The sequence below is a fragment of the Solanum dulcamara genome, chromosome 1, assembly GCF_947179165.1.
Source record: "Solanum dulcamara chromosome 1, daSolDulc1.2, whole genome shotgun sequence".
Lineage (NCBI taxonomy): Eukaryota > Viridiplantae > Streptophyta > Magnoliopsida > Solanales > Solanaceae > Solanum > Solanum dulcamara.
The window spans coordinates 81880433-81898572 of NC_077237.1; positions in this window are offsets into that span (position 1 = coordinate 81880433).

An 18140-nucleotide genomic window follows, 5' to 3' on the forward strand; every position below is an offset into this window, starting at 1 on the left:
TATTATTTTCCTTTACTTGAATTTTTTAAAATTAAATTTATGGAAGCACATCTTGAAAGTTGAATATTCAGTACCTTTTTTAGAGAATGTTAATAAATTCCAAAATCCATTTCGCCGTCCGCTAGAACCTTGTTCAGAGATGTTTTTGCTGGTATTGACCCAGATTTAGATGTAGAACTTAAAATAAATTTTCAATTAGTTAATTTTTATTTAATTATATTTCGTTAATAATTTTACTTTTATTTGTGTTATCCATTATTATGTATAATATGTAATATTTACTAGCAATTTATATTATTTAAAAAATTATGATATAAAATAATTTTATATTAAACTACTATAATATGAAAATTATATATTGAATGTTTTTTAGAAATAATTTTGTTTTATGAAATAAGAAATAATAATATAATAATGAAGAGAGAAAAGAATATTTTTCTTTTGTGTAAATTTGGTGCAGTAAATTGGAGTTGATTTACATCAAATTTGGTGCTAATGGTGTCATGATTGGAGATGCCCTAAGGTTAAAAACAACATTTTAAATTTCTTCCTTTATGGACATACAACTAATATTTGCATTATCCGCATCAGTCAGAATCAATGGAATGTGTCATAGGAGAGAAACTCATTAGCATCTCTATCTTGAGTAAATTGTTTCTGGTAGAACTTTACAGCTTCATCACAAATATGTTCTTTACTTTCCAAGAGCTCACCGTATTCATTTTGAATTTTGGTGATCATTAATCTCTTACTTCTTTCCTTTACTAGACTATAAAAGAATCTGTATTCCGATCTCCTTTTTCGAACCAATTAAAATCAGCTTTTTGGTTTCAGTACTCCTCTTAATAATGTAGATACTTCTTAAATTTTGCTTGTGCCTTTTGCATGATTTCTTTATTCTCACTGGATGGGTTATCTTCAAACAGTCTTTCCTTGATCTTGACAATGTCTTCTCTAATAGTAATTAGTTGCTTGAAAATATCACCAAACACGTCCCTACTTAAAGAAGTAGGAACAGATTTCAACTACTTTGATTTTGCCTTAAAATCAAAGAAAGGGTTCTTTGAATAGTGTCCTGGCCAGTTTAGAGCAACTATATATTTGCTTGAAAGATTCATGTTCTATCCAAAAATTAAGGAATTTAAAAGATTTGTTGACAACAACCACATTTTCGTCACAAGTCAAAAGCATGGGAGTATGGATAGATGTGGAGTATGGTCAGATCCAATTCTTGATAGATGTTCTACTTCTACTTGATTGACCAATTTTGGAGCTCTTGGTTCACTAGAATTCTGTCTAATCTTTCAAAAATGCAAATCTCTTGCAGCGCTGCCTTTCCACCAAGTAAAAGGACTGCCTCTGAACTTTACTTATATCGATCGCTAGAATTACTGGTTTTAAAGTCCGAAATAAATAGGCTTATATTTTCTTCCCTTGAATCATAATTACAAGAATCTAGATTTGAATGAATCCAGATTTGAGTATGGTGTCATAAGAAAAAAATGAATCGAAAAAAAATATCTGTTTTTACTGAATTGAACGTGTTCATTCATTTTGACTACTTTAACATATTTTCTCATATTAGTTTCTTCTCTACTTTTCCAAAGTTCATTCTCATAATTTAAATTATTCTGACGGTGAAGTCACATGATCTAATGCATTCTGCAAAATCTTCAGTAGATGTTGGCTGAACAGGAGTCCCACCAATCTTCTCCTCCTCATTCAATACCACATTAAAATCCCCACCAATTATCCATGGTAAATTGCAGGAATTGTACAATTGGTGGATATCCTCCCATAAATTTAATATTTGCAAATTACCACACTTAGCATAAACTGCAGTTGCATAGAAGACTTTGTTCAAATTTGTATCATAAATTTTTAAGTACACTGAGGGCTCTATAATTGCAAAATTTTCAAAAAGGCTTTTGTAGACTGTAGTGAATCCAAATTATATTAAGGTAAAATGGATATTAAAAAAAGAGAACAAGAAAAACGTGTAAGAAAATAAGGAAAAGGGAGGCAGGGACGTGCAATTTAATTTTTGTCTGGTGGATGATGGATCCAATAATTTAAACCTAATTATTGTATTATTTATTTATTTGGCTTTGATTGAATGGATTGAGGAATATGATGTGATTTATTAAAACCCTATTTGATAACATTCTTTGAGAACTAAAATGATGGCGTTTGCAAAGAACATTATATTAAGTAGGAAGAATTCGCACATCTAAATTATCAGTTTAGTAGTCTTAATTATTCCTTGGAAGTTGGCTATTTGATAGTCTTTACTCCTTATATGAGCGTGGTTACACCCTCTTTAGGTATAGAGGGATGAAAAAAATTGAAAAATCAGCTTTCAAATAGGCTATTTTCAACTGTTAATTTGTTGAAATATGTGATCATCTCATCTAAAAAGTTTAAGCTGTTAGAGAGAACACACTTTTATTAGTTAAATATTCTCAACACGCTCGTACGATCTTGATTCTTTTTCATGGGCAAGCACGTAGAAGTTCTTCTTGATATGGCTGACGGTCATGAGATTCGATACCATGTTGAAGCGTGTGATCGTCTCATCTAAAAGCTTAAGCAATATTCTCAACACACTTGTGCGAACCTGATTCTTTTTCATGTGCGAGCCTGATTCTTTTTCATAGGCCAAGCACTTGATATGGCTGGTTCGATCCCGGGACCTCTGTCTGTTTTGATATCATGTTGAAGTTTGTGATCGTCTCATGCTTAAACTATTATAGAGAACAAAGTTAATTATATTTTCAACATAATTATATTATCACATAATCATATAGAACGATTTATTGATTCCAATTATGTACTTCTTTTATATTTTTCTTTTGAATTACAAATTTGGCTGAAATTTCATTTTCTTTCTTCCCTTTATTGAATGTGCACAGAAGAAACCTTTATTTTCTCACGTCTAAGATTTTCTGAAATATCCAAAAGCATTTCATGGCCTCATAATATCATGTATCAATTAATGCAATATAGACTTGTTTGAATCTCGGAATTTAAAAAGAACAAGTCACATAAAATTGGGATGAAAATAATACAATATTACTTAAACAACAAGTAATCCTCTTTTAACTTTTTTTGTCTCACTATTGTATTCTTTCTCACATGCTATATTTCTTTCACCCTGTCTGTGAATTGTGATGCTTCACTCTTGTTTTCTCTCTTTGTTGGTGTGCCAACAAATGAAAGAATGACTCCTTTATTGTTGGAACTTCAAAATGGGATCTTTGGAAACAATGGTGGAGATACAAGACTAACACGATGCAGCAAAGGAGATAGAAATGAGCTTTGCTAGAGTTGCACCGGGAAAAAAATCGACTAGTGATTTGGTTTGACTTGATTTACTATTGAAAAAACAATTTTGATTATACTTGTGTTGGGTTGGTTTTAACTAAATATTTTTTATATTTTTTTAATATAATTTCTAAATATTTCTTCTATTTTTTCATAGTAAGATTATAATCCATAGATGTTAGTAATTCTAATAAAGCTCAAATCAATACTAATGCTAATTAAAAATAATAATTCAACACTAAGAATGATAATAATGTGAACTATTTGTTCTTTAGTTTTACATTGGTTTAGACAATTAAAATACATAACCTAATTTTAATTTTGTTAATGTTTAGTCATGTAATTAATACTTATTAGACTTATTTTAACATGATTTAGTACTTTTAAATTATGATCATTTTCATTATGACTTATTAATTGCAATAATGATTTTATGTTATTTCATTATTATTTTTTATTGAATATTTAAGTGTCATCACTCATCTCATATTTTGTCTTATTTTTTTAAGAAACATGACCTTAAATAGTTGTATTTTGGTATAACTAAAGAAACATTTGAAGTACAAATTAATTATATATATAGGACGAAACAATTATCGTCATCATGGTGGAAATAAACATGAGAACAATAAAGTTTCTCAAAATAATCCTTCTAGATGTAAAATCAATACTTTCCACCGGTGTGGTATGAAGGGTCATTGAGCACATGATTGTCGTATGCCCGATCATTTTGTGAGACTTTATCAAGCCTCTCTCAAAAGAAAAGATAATAGTGTGGAGGTTTCAGAATGATGATAATGAAGCAACTCCCTTAAATAAATATGAAGATATAGAGACAAATCTTGCTTATAAAGATGATGATTTTGAAGGCCTCCCAAATATTACTCATAGAAGTCATATTACTCATTTGGAAGCTGAAGACTTCTATGAGAATATTGACTGAAGAACTGATCATCTATCTGGGATAAAAAATTGTTTTCCTATTATGTTTGCTACTATGTTTTCCTTCTTAAATGTTTTTCATAAGACATTATGTCTTACTAATTTCTACATTTTTAGTGCATTTTCTTAAAGTTTCTTATGTTGTTAGTTTTTCATGTTTTTATAATGTATCTTTTTTTAATGAAGAATATGGAAATTCCACATTCACCAGTTGGATCCAAAATCAATTATGATAATATATGTCTTACCGATAGTGCCACAACACACACTATTTTAAGAGATAAGAAATATTTCTCTTATTTAATTATGAAAGAAGCTAATGTTAATACAATATCCGATAGTACAAGTTTAATTGAAGGATCCGAAAAACCTAAAGTTGTACTTATCGAAGGAAAAAATTTGATAATTAATGAAGCATTATATTGTAGTAAATCTCAAAGAAACTTATTAAGTTTCAAAGACATTCGTCAAAATGGCTATCACATTGAGACTACAAATGATGAAAAGAATGAATATCTTTATATTACTACAACGATGTCGGGCAAGAAATTTATACTTGAAAAGTTACCTGCTCTTTCATCCGTCTTATACTTCACAAGTATTATTAGCATGGTTGAAACACATGTCATAGTATTATTGTTGTTATTATTGTTATTATTATTATTATTATTGTTATTATTGTCTGGCATGATCGGTTGGGCTATCCCGTTTCTAATATGATGCGCAAAATAATTGAGAATTCATATGGACTGTACCCTATCCTTAGAAATAGGCCAATGGAGAAGAATTTCGGGCCCAAAAACTTCGAATAGTAACTTCGAAAAATTTGACCCTATGCCAGACTTGGACGAATTCTGAGTCAGGTAAAGTCTAGGGAGGTCATGTGGTTGATGGAAGGTAAAATCTATAATTTGATTGGACAGGCTGATAGACAATATGATACGGAGAATTTACGGCTTCGCGGAATTGCATTCGGGCGAGTACAACTCTCAAAATCGAATTTGGTGTGAAGGGTATAATTTTAATACATCTTTGTAAGGGATGTGTTGTAAAATGGGGGCTTGGAGCACAAACTCTGAGCTCACTATTTCTGTATATCCCGCTAAAGCAGGATTATTCTTGCCAAATCAGGGCAGTCACTACTTAAGTCGTGAAAAACATCCAAAAATGATCTTTTTCTACAAAATCAGTCTCTAAAACTTCAAGAGGCGACCTATGGTGAATTCTACAGATTTTTCATGGATTTCCATCCTTAAGGTAAGGTTTTACTCCCTAGATTCATATTTTGATTCCTTAAAACTAAAAATTATGCGTGATAATTATTGGGAGAGGGTTTGAACTGAAAATCTATGATAGAAATTAACCCTAGGGTAAGGTTAGGATCAAGGGTTGGCCTAGGGTGTGAAATTATGTTATATTTTCTGATAGTTGGGCCATTTTGTTGATTCTTTATATATATTTACTGTTTTCTAGACTAAGAACGAGAAGAACGAATCCAGAAAAGAAAGACTATTGCATTGTAAGGTTGTTAAAGCTTGAATTTGAGGTAGGTGATGGTTTAGTTTCCCATATTTGTTTCATATACTTGTTAAATTGCTTCATGATATGCATGTATGTATATGAATAGGGAAACATGCTAGAATATGTGTGAAATGATCACTAGCTGGCTTGTTTGTATGATGAACTTGTTCTTGGTGATATAAATTTTGTAAATAGTGAATGTATTTGTGATTATGGTACCTTTGGATTGAGTGTTTTATTCCGACACATAATTTGGATTGGGTGTCATGTTTCGATACATATTTGAATTGGGTGTCACGTTTTAACACATAATTAGATTTGATGTCACGTTCCGACACAAAGTTGATTGTTTGTAAGTCCCTTGAGAGGACCCTAGTGTGACTTTATAGCATGTGGAAGTTATTGAGTTGTGATATTGTTGAATAATAGTTGAACTTGAGATTGGTTGACTTATTTTGTCTATGTATATGCCTATTGTGTTGAATTTACTTATATATGATCCATTTACTAGCTAACCGTGTGATTCTACCAGTACACCATTGTCTTTGTGCACTATACTACTCTTGCTCTGCCTTTTTGTTGAGTACATGGCATATTCAGCCAATTGCGGAGAAACCTCGATTGAAAAATTAGAAGTTTGTTCAAAGTCTAAGGGTGAACTATTCTGTCAAGCTACCGTGGACTTTTTCATTAATCTCAGTTCTTCTTCGGGACTCAGATGTTTAGACACTATTTTAGTATTGTAACTTCTATTTGGGGAGTGTTTCCTCTTTTCTTACATTGACACTGATTAGAATTTTGATACGGATGACTTTCAGTTCCTACGATGTGTTGACGTCCGCATTTTCATAGTTATTAAAATTATTGGCTAAGTTTATGAAAACTCAGTATTATTTTCTGGTTATATTTCTGCTTCTGCAAGGTTTTAATACTTATTTCTTAAGTTGATAAGGTGGATTGTAGAAATGGTTCTCCCACTGGAATAAGTATTGTGGGTGTCAGTCACGGCGGATCGGGGTCGTGACATGGACACTTATTGAAAAATCAAAAGATTTTACAATTTAAAGAATTCTCTTGTGCTGCATGTTCTCAAGGCAAATTGATTACTAGACCATCAGTAATCAAAGTGGAATTAAATTTCCAACATTTCTGAAACGTATATAGGGCATCCATCATGTGGACCATTTAAATATTATATATTTTTAATAGATACAGCTACAAGATTATCACATGTGTGTTTATTATCAAATCATAATATGGCATTTTCGAGATAACTTGCTCAAATAATTAAGTTAAGAGCACAATTTTCAATTATGCAATAAAGACAATTCGTCTTGATAATGCTGGTGAGTTCACATCTCAGGCATTTAATGATTATTGTTTGTTCACTGGAATAACAATTGAGCATTCGGTTGGTCATGTTCATACTCAAAATGGTTTGGTGGAATCATTAATTAAACGCCTCCAATTAATTGCTAGACCAATACTTATGAGAACAAAATTTTCTATTTCATCATGGGGTCATACTATTTTGCATGCACCAAGTCTTGTGCGGATCAGACCCAAGTTATCATAAAATTTCTCCATTACAATTGACTTTTGGTTAGGAGCCGAACATTTTCCATCTTAGAATATTTGAATGTGCAGCATATGTTCCAATTGCTCTACCACAACGTACAAAAATGGATCCCCAAAGAAGGCTGGGGATATATGTTGGATATGAATTTTCCTCTATCATAAAATATTTGTAACCTATGACTGGAGATTTATTTACTGCAAGATTTGTTGATTTTTATTTTGATATATCAGTATATCCAGCATTACGGGGAGAAAATAAGAAGCTGAAAAAGGAAATAGATTGGAATGCATTATCACTATCTCATTTCTATCCTTGTACAAATAAATGTGAACTGGAAATTCAAAAGATAATCAATTTGCAAAATATTACAAATCAACTGCCAGATGCATTCACTGACCTATCAAGAGTTACTAAATCTCATATTCCAGCTACTAATGATCCAATTCGAGTTGATGTCCCATTGGGACAATTAATTAATGTAAATAAGTCTAAACTACGCTTAAAATGTGGTAGCTCAATCGGTTTCAAAGATAGAAATCCTCAAAAAGAAAAGGAGTAAACAATCAAGATGGTCATAATATGAAAGAACCTACTCAAGAAGAGCGAAGAAACATAACAATTGATAAAACCTTGGAAGAGTTTGAGATGCCTGAAAATAATAAAGAAATTTCAATAAATTATGTCTTATCAGAAAAAATATAAAACCGAAATAATGTAATTATCGACAATAGTTTTGCTTATAATGTTGCTATTTAAATAATGCAACAAAATAAGGATCTTGAACCAAAATCTATCAAGGAATGTAGACAGAGGAATGATTTGCCAAAATAAAAATATGCAATTCAAGTTGAATTAGCTTCACTTGAAGGTATAAATTCAGTGAGGTACAAATGGGTCTTTGTGGAAAAATGAAGTCATAAGATATAAAACACGACTTGTGGCACAAGAATTTTTGCAAAGACCTGACATTGATTATATGGAAACATATTCTCCTGTGGTGGATGCAATCACTTTCAGGTATCTTATAAATCTGGCAGTTCATGAAACTTGGCATGCATCTTATGAATGTCGTTACAACCTATTTATATGGCTCTCTAGACAACGATATTTTTATGAAAATTTTTGAAGGATTTAAAATGCCCGAAATATATAAAGATTCTCGAAAAACTTGTTTAGTAAAACTTCAAAAATCCTTATACGGGTTGAAACAATTATGGCGAATGTGGTACAATCGTCTTAGCGAATATTTGCTAAAAGAAGGATTTAAAAATGATCCAATTTTTCCTTGTGTCTTTATAAAAGGGTCTGAATCTGAATTTGTCATAATAGTTGTATATATTGATGATTTGAATATTATCGAAACTCTTGAAGAACTTTCAAAAGAAGCAAAATGTCCGGAAAAAAGAAATTTGAAATGAAAGACCTCGGAAAGACAAAAACAATTCTTGGTCTACAAATTAAACATTTTGCAAATGTGATATTTGTCCATCAATCAACATATACTGAAAATATTTTTAAAAGATTTTACATGGATAAAGCACATCCACTGAGTACCCCAATGGTTGTAAGATCTCTTGATATTCATCAAGATCCATTTCGACGTCATTAAAATAATGAAGAGCTTCTTGGTGCTAAAATACCATATCTTAGTGCAATTTGTGCATTAATGTATTTTGCCAACAATTCTAGACCAGATATAGCTTTCTTTGTAAACTTAAGATTTAGTTCTTCTCCAACACGATGATACTGGAATGAAATTAAGCATATATTCAGATACCTCTGAGGAACCACCGATATGAAATTATTTTACTCAAATGAATCCACGTCACAATTAATTAGTTATGTAGATGCAGGATATTTGTCTAATCTCCATAAAGGTCGATCGCAGACATGCTACTTATTTATATGTGGTGGTGCATCTATATCATGGCTTTCAACCAAGCAAACTATGATTGCCACTTCCTCAAATCATGCGGAGATAATAGTCATTCATGAAGCAAGTCGAGAATGTGTTTGGTTAAGATCAATAACTCAACACATTCAAGATACATATGGTCTTTCTTTGAAAAGAGATGTTCCAACAATATTGTATGAAGACAATGTTGCATGTATAGCTCATTTGAAGGGAGAATACATCAAAGGAGATAGAACAAAAATATTTCACCAAAATTTTTCTTTACTCATGATAACGAAAGGTGAAATAGATGTTCAACAAGTTCGTTTAAGTGATAATTTAGCAGATATGTTCACGAAGTCAATTGTCAATTTCAACCTTTGAAAAATTGAGATAAAAGATTGTAATGCGTTATCTTCGAGATATTATATGATGTCTCCATCAGAGGGAGTAAAATATGCGCTGCACACTTTTTTTCTTAACCAATGTTTTATCCCACTGGATTTTTCTGATAAGGTTTTTAATAAGGCAGCAACAATGCGTATTACAAATAATTATGTACATATCTTTTCCTTTGTTTATTAACATCCAAGAGAGAGTGTTGTAAATAAGTGGATGTCCATATGACCCACTGTTACTGTAAATCAATAGTACTTTTACGGTAGATCAATAGTACTTTCACTGTAGTTCTAACATTTTTCTCAACAAAATTTTGCATATAAAAGACAACGCATTCTGCAATATAGAAATATACACACAGATAAAAAATATTATTACTCTACGTTTCTCTTCCTTTCTCATTTCTCTTTCTCTCTTTATCTTCCTTTATTATACTGTTCTTTCTTTGCTATCTATATATTATTATTATTTTATAATAATATATATTTTTTTTAGTTTTTCAATAATCCTCACTAGGATTATTATCTTTCAGAAATTATTCATAGTCAAGAGTGCCCGCACCTTTAGAAGAATGAAATTATTCATAGTCAAGAGTGCCCCCACCTTTAGAAGAATCAAACAACTAATTGTAAGATTCTTTTAACATATAGCTAGTTCTCAGTGTTCACATATTTTGACTGTCTAACAAGTTAGAAAAACATAAAATAAAATAAATTTTTAATTCGAGCGTTCATATCAATTGGAGCGCATCTTAAATAATTTTATAAAATACACATCACCTCCTATACCAATAATAAATATCACATATTTTTATCTCTACTAAAATTTGAATTTAAAACCTCATAATTCTCAACATTTTTTATTAACCACTCCCACACTTTTTTTAAAACAGCCAAACGAGATATATTATTTTAATTTTCATAGTAAACAAAGTCGACCCGCACACTGCCAGCAAAATAGGACTGATAGTTATGACATGTCATAGTGTCCAAAAAAAAACTTGACTTTCTTCACTAACCCCAGTATTCTTCCCATGACTTGCTTGGTGTTTTAATATTCCCATTTCCTATATTACTTTCCATCACTGAAAGATAGACAGGTGACATACTATCCGTTTACTATTGAAATATGTGATGCAACAAATAAATTTCTCATTTTCATCTTTAATTAAAAATTTGAAATTCAAAGAAAAATCAAAAATTTTAAATAGAATATACTTTTTTTGTAAGGTCTAAAACTCGAAGCAAAATCAAAAATCTTAAATAAGATCTACTTTTTTTTATAAAATCTTACGTATAACATGAACTTAATTAAGTAAGTTAGTTTCGAATTACGATCGATTAAATTAAAAAAAGATATCATATCCGTATCAAATATTATCTTAAATAAATAAAGAACACATGATCAACAAAGGAAGCTATGCAACTAAGTCAAAATAGTACAACTTTTTTTAAAAAATACTCAATAGAAATCTTTCAAAGTAACAACATTCCTTTGTACCTATAAAAAAGCAGCTCTTCTTTAATTCCTCTAAAAACATTATATCTTATACAGAAAAATGAAGGCTTTCACTAAACTCCACCTTTATTTCAATGAACTTATCACCACTTTCTTTTATTCATGGTTACCTGATTTATTAAAATTCATCATGTTAGCAACTTTTGCTTTCTTGAATTCGTATAGACAAAGACAACTAGAGAGAAATAGGTACAAGGAAAATATAGATGACAAGAGCTCCAAACTTGTTTATAGAAGAATTAGATATTTAATAAGAGATGAAGAGCCACTTGAATGCGCGATTTGTTTATCCGAATTCAAGTATGGAGATAAAGGGAGAAAGCTTGATAATTGTAATCATATGTTCCATGAAAGTTGTTTGGAGAAATGGCTAATGCATGGGAAAGGGCAATCTACTTGTCCACTTTGTCGAAATGTTGTAATATCTGAAAATGTGTTTGAGAAACAGATAAAAGGTGAAGATGAAGGAGGTAGGAACAATGCCTTTGAGGAAGAGTTGGCTCTGTTGTTGCTATCTACGTTGAAAGGTAGTCGTTGTTGTTAGTAACGAAAGTAGGATTTTTACCAGAGGCTCATTATTTATTGTATATATGTTAGAACCAATGTATCTTTGACGAAGGTGATTCAGATGAATTCCTAAGCCGCCCTAGTTGTTGACAAAGGTGTCAAGTCATATTTATTTTTTTATTCCATGCTTTGCCTTTACTTAATTCCATTATAAAATATAGTTAAAGAAAAGTCTAGTTTTGGTCCTTGGTGGCATAGTTATCCATCTATGTGTGTTGCTATAGAAAAGTTTTAGTGTATATTAGTGAACATAAATTCTACAATGCAATGAACGTGAATGATTTCATTGACTCATATGAGTTTGACAATATTGTATAAACATGTTAAGTGGATGGGTCAGGTCAGTCAGTCCGATTAAAATTCGAATGAGACAACCCTAAGGCTCATGGGAGGTATATTGACAATTTCACAAACTGGTATAGGCTAAGGGTCTGTGGGGTTGGGAGGGGGGGTCGATCAAGGTCTTGGACCCGATAAATCAACTTAGGTGCAAGACGGATCTCGACCCACTCGGCTCGGACCATCTTGTTGCTAATAAATTGCCCTTTTCTAGCCATTGGCCAGCTGCCAAATGGAACCCTATAATCCCTCCCCCAACCCTACCCTCTACTCTTCCCCACCCAATTTTACTTTAACCCTCAAATTTATAAAATACTCTTTGGCCTTAAATTCATCTATAAATACTTTTAACCATATTTCATTTTCCCACATCTCTTCTACTTATAATCTCTCCAAAAAAAAATTGTCTCTTAAATTGCTATCAAATTATATTCTATAATGAATAATTATCCTTGAAATCGGTTAAAATAAATTGAATGTGGATGTATTTAGATCAAATATGTACAATAGGGTTGACTATAAACATTGTGAATTTGTGATGACACATTTAAGTATTGAGCCTTGAAAAAATAAATGAAAATATGTCATCTGATTAGACACTTGAAGAATTAGACTCACAGTGAGATAAATACATGAAGTAGAACTATAGAAAATACAGATTGAATTGGATCAAAACAAAGAAATAAAGAAAGAGCAGAAGATCGTCCAAAGAATGAATTTGAGGTTTCTCTTCTTAATTTTTATGAAATTAGAAAAATCATGTTTGTATGCTTTGAATTTGGAAAATAATCATTTTCCTATTCAATTTACAAGTTTTTCCAAATTGGTCAAATTTTAATCTATCGATATATAAGTGTTTATGCAAAAAACATAGAGTTCAATCTTAAAATAACTTGCAAATTAAATAGCGTGTGAAAATAATGTCAATTTTAAAATGAAGAATCATACAAACAAAAAATTTGTATGGGGCTGGATCGAACACCCATCTCCCACCCTCACCCCAACTACCTGGCCGCCTAAGAGCAGCCCCCTCTCGCACCGGGACCAGCAAGGCCACCCTTAGGGGGTCGCGCCCAACCCACTTGCCAGGCTTATTTTAAGTCTTATTACGAATTATGACTCCTAAATAAGAGGACCATTATGGATGTGTTCGGTATAAAGATTTTTTAATTTTTCTATGTTCGATTGGTAAAAAAATAAATAAATTGGTGATCGTTTATGTTTTTGAAAAGCTTTAATTTAATCAAGAACTTTATCATATTAATCAACCAATTGATAATAATTGTGATAAGAGAAGTCACATAACATGTATTTTATTTGAAATAACGTTCACAAATATATATATATACAAATTATCATATGTGAGATTGGATCTAAAGCATATCAACTATATTCCAACCAGAAACCAAGCGTTAAATTTTTGCAACTTTTTTATATATATACTTCTAATCATGGAACAGCAACAAAACTTTGAAAAAACAGCTACAACGAAAAAAAGAATTTCTAGAAAAAAAAAAAGGATGAAATCCTAAATTTCATTATTATTTTTTTAAGAAGAAACAAGACAAAATTCACAAGACCATAATTCTTAACTGAAGACAATCCCCATCTAAATTATTCGCCCTACTTCTCTGACTTATTAATTGTTAATTACTAATATATCATATTACAATTTGTGGGCGTTTCCTCACGTTTTTGAGATATCCAATTGGAAAAAATCTTGTAAGAGCATCCCTGGATATTTGTATGAGTCTAAATAATTTATTACACTATCATTATATTTTTCTCCCTCCGTTCATTTTCGATCGTCATTGTTTAACTTGATATATTTATTAAAAAATAATTACCAATATATATATATATATATATATATATTATCAGACTATTTTTATTAATTAATATTTAGTATTTAATCTTAAAAAATAACATAAAGCATAGTACTTAATACTAAGACTAAAATATTTTTAAAAATATTATATGGCAAAAATAACAAATAAAAATAAAAAATAAAGTAATTTATTGTATGTTGAAGTTCGGAAGGAGCTACCTTTTGAGACTTTCAATATTTTAAAGAGATGATAATTATGTCCCATTTCATTTATACATGTGCCTAATGCCTACATGACATTCCCTCTGTCCATTTTGACTTGTATATAATTTTGTATTCCTTCCCGAAGTAATTAATAAAATCAAAGAGCGAGCAGCCGCAAAATTTAATGATTTGATCAAATTTATAGATGATCAAAAAAATTATTATATATTTTTAAAATATAATAAATTTAATATTTTAAAAAATAATTATAATTTATAATAAAGATAAAATAAAAATTATGTGATAAATTTTATTTTAATGATTTGGTGGAATCTATCTTAATTTCTTGTTACTATTATTGAAACTCTGCAACTTATTCTCGTGAATATTTATGTTTTCGCTGAACTATGACTTTTGTTATAAGAAAAAGAAAACCACCAAGGCGTGCGGGGGTAATGATTAAGATTTCTTTATTTTTAATTAGGATTTTGTGTTTGAATTTTTGAAAAAAATGGTTCAAAAATGTTAATTCCATGTTAAGAAGAGTTTCACCCTTCTTTAAAGGCCTACACGACACGATGCTAGATTAGTTGAATTAGTAATTTTGAATACTAAATGGTAGGGGTTACATAAATCAGATTGGTTCGGTTTTTTTAAATATCAAATTATTTGTGTCGGATTTTTAAATCTATAAACCAAATCAAACTAATAAACTCGGATTTTTCAACCTCATTTCTTTTTTTGGTTTTTTTGGATAAAGTATTCATACTAACTTAGAATTTACTTGTGCTTCAAATATTTCTTTAGTCCTAGCAAAATACAATTATCTAAGGTGTTTCTTAAGAAAATTACATAAAATAAGAGAAGAGTGATGGCACTAAAATATTCAACAAAAAATAATAATGAAATAGCATAAAATAAATACTGTAGATTAATAAGTCATAATGAGACATAATTTAAAAGTGCTAAATCATGTTAAAATAAGTCTAATAAGTATCACATAACTAAATATTAAAGAAAAATTAAAATTAGATTATTTATTTTAATTGTGCAAACCAATGCAGAACTAATGAACAAATATTCAACATTATTGTTATTCTTAGTGTTGAATTGATTTTTTCTTTACTAGCATAAGTATTGATTTGATTTTACTTTGAGTTTTATTAGAGTTAATGATATCTATGGACTATAATCTTTATTAGATCATTCAAAATTCAAAGTCTCAAACTTGAAATAATATGTTAAAAGATAAAAACTATAGAAAAGTATAAGAAATTTTTAGAAATTATATCAAATAAATACTTTTCTGTATTAAATAAATTTTAAAAATTATATATATAATGTCAGGTTGGTTTAATCTCGGCTTGACTTTTTAGTAGTTAAAATCAAACCAAATCAAATCAAGTATAGTCAGTTTTGTTTTTTCAATATCAAACTAAATTACTAGTCGATTTTATTTTTTTTCGATTTGAATCAATTTGCGATTTGATTTGATTTTTTTGTTGGATTTTGTACACCCTACTACATGGTTAAACTAAAACAAAAGGAATGAAAAACAGAAGTTGTAGATATGGTCAAACTTGAGGAAAATACTTGGTCTCCAAGTACATGGACCAAAGTCTAACCAAATGATGACAATATTCTCACAGTTCCCTTGCTATCCAAGCAGCCCAGGGTTAGTATAAATAAATAGTTTGACAAACAATAATGTCACAACTATCAATATTAGTAACTACTTCACTTTGTTGAAAACAAAGAGCATCCATGGCACAAGTTGCTGAAATTCATATCATACAAAAACTTCACAAGGAGAAGATGAAGACTACATCGAAAATCGAAACAACCAACAATACTTGTGGTTCTGGGAAATGTTATTCATGGTTAAGGAAGAAAGTCAGTTGTGTTACTAGACAATTGCTTAGATGTGCATTGAGCAAACCTGTAATATGTGATAATAAAGATATATAATAGTCAAAAATGGCTTTGTAATGATTTTTTACTAGTGTTGTTTGATTGTAAAAGTGATCCTTAATTAATTTTGAATTTTGAATTAACAAAATTCTTTTTCTTCTCTCTGTCTCCCACCTATGTTTGGTTCGAGGTACAGGTATCCTGAGAGGACCTGGAAAAATGCTAGTAAGAAGGATGAGTGAAAGTTAGTGTTTGATAATAAATTTTTAAGTATTTTTGGCAAGTCATTTTTGAAAAAAGTTTTGGGTGAAATTTCACCATGCGTTTAGCCATAAATTTTGAAAGAAAATTTAATTTTTAAAAAATATGATTTGTACTGATAAGTTATAAAAATTATTAAAATTATCCATAAGTTTGTATTATTATTTTATAATGAACATGTTCCATTAAAAAATATTCTTATAACATAATTAATGACGATCAACAACAACAAAAACAACAATACGGGCAACACCAGTACAATAATCACACACTCAAACGTGTCACTGATTCAATATAAATTATAACCCATTAACAACAAGTTGTTCTTTTTAATGGAGTTGGTTGTAGATAGATATTAATTGAGATTAATAAATGACGGATATTTTTATAAAATATAAAAGTTTGGGATAATTTTTAAAGATTCTCAAATACTAGAATTAGATCCAAATTCTAATCTTTTCTAGAACTTGAAAACTTAAGATGTTTGTCAAATACATTTGCCAAGTACTAGTAAGTTATAGGGCCAAACACAAGTTTACAAGATTTTTTCAAATATATTTATGGTCAAACTATACCTAAGTTGTGACACGTATGTGTTGGTGTTTGGTTACGTTAAGGGTGTGTTAGGTAGGAAGAAAAATATTTAAATTTTTTTAAAAATAATTATAATTAATAATAAAAATTAAGTGATATATTTTAATTTATTAATTAATAAATAAAAATATATTTTAAATATAATAAATAAATAAAAATAAACTAAAAGAGTACAAACTCCTCAGTCGCCACTACCTAAGGAGGTCTAATGTCTCCAAAGGAAGATTTCTTTATTTACGTAGACCACAAGAAAACATCAATAGTAGTTGTAACAAAGAAGCCTTCGTCAAATTCTTTCTCCACGTTAATTTTTGTGGCATCGTTTATTTTGTCAAAAAAATTATGAGAGAATTTTTTTTTTTTGAAATTTATAGTCTAATATATTCATTGATCATTTATGTGATGATAAATCATTTCATTAACAGTAAAATATTAATTTCTCGGTAAGAAGAGTTTCACCTTCTTTAAAGCCCTGCACGGCTAGATTTTGGATTAGTGATTTTGAATACTAAATGGTAAGGGTGTACATAGATCGGATTGATTCAGGTTTTTCAAATACCACATTATTTTTGTCGAATTTTTAAATCCATAAATCAAATCAAACTAATAAAAGTCGGATTTTTCAACCTCATCTTTTTTTTTGGCTTTTTTCGAATTTTTTGAATTTTTTCAATAAAGTATTCATACAATCATAAAATTAACTTGAACTTCAAATATTTCTTTAGTCCAACCAATACAATTATCTAAGGTGTTTCTTAAGAAAATAACACAAATTATGAGATGAGTAATGGGAAATAGTATAAAATAAATATTGCAGATTAATAAATCATAATGAAACATAATTTAAAAGTACTAAATCATGCTAAAATAAGTCTAATAATTGTTACATGACTAAATATTAAAGAAAAAAATTAAAATTAGATTATGTATTTTAATTGTGCATATCAATGTAGAACTAAAAAATAAATATTCAACGTTATTGTCATTCTTGGCGTTAAATTGATTTTTTCTTTGTTACCATTAATATTGATTTGATTTTAATTTGAATTTTATTAGAGTTACTAATATCTATGGACTATAAACTTTATTGGACCATTTAAAATTTTAAGTCTCAATCTTGAAATAATGTGTTAAAAGTTAAAAACTATGAAAAAATATAAAAAACATTTAGAAATTATATCAAATAAATACTTTATGTATAAAATAAACTTTAAAAACGAAAAAGGACCTAAAATACCTTTCAATTATGTGAATTGGTA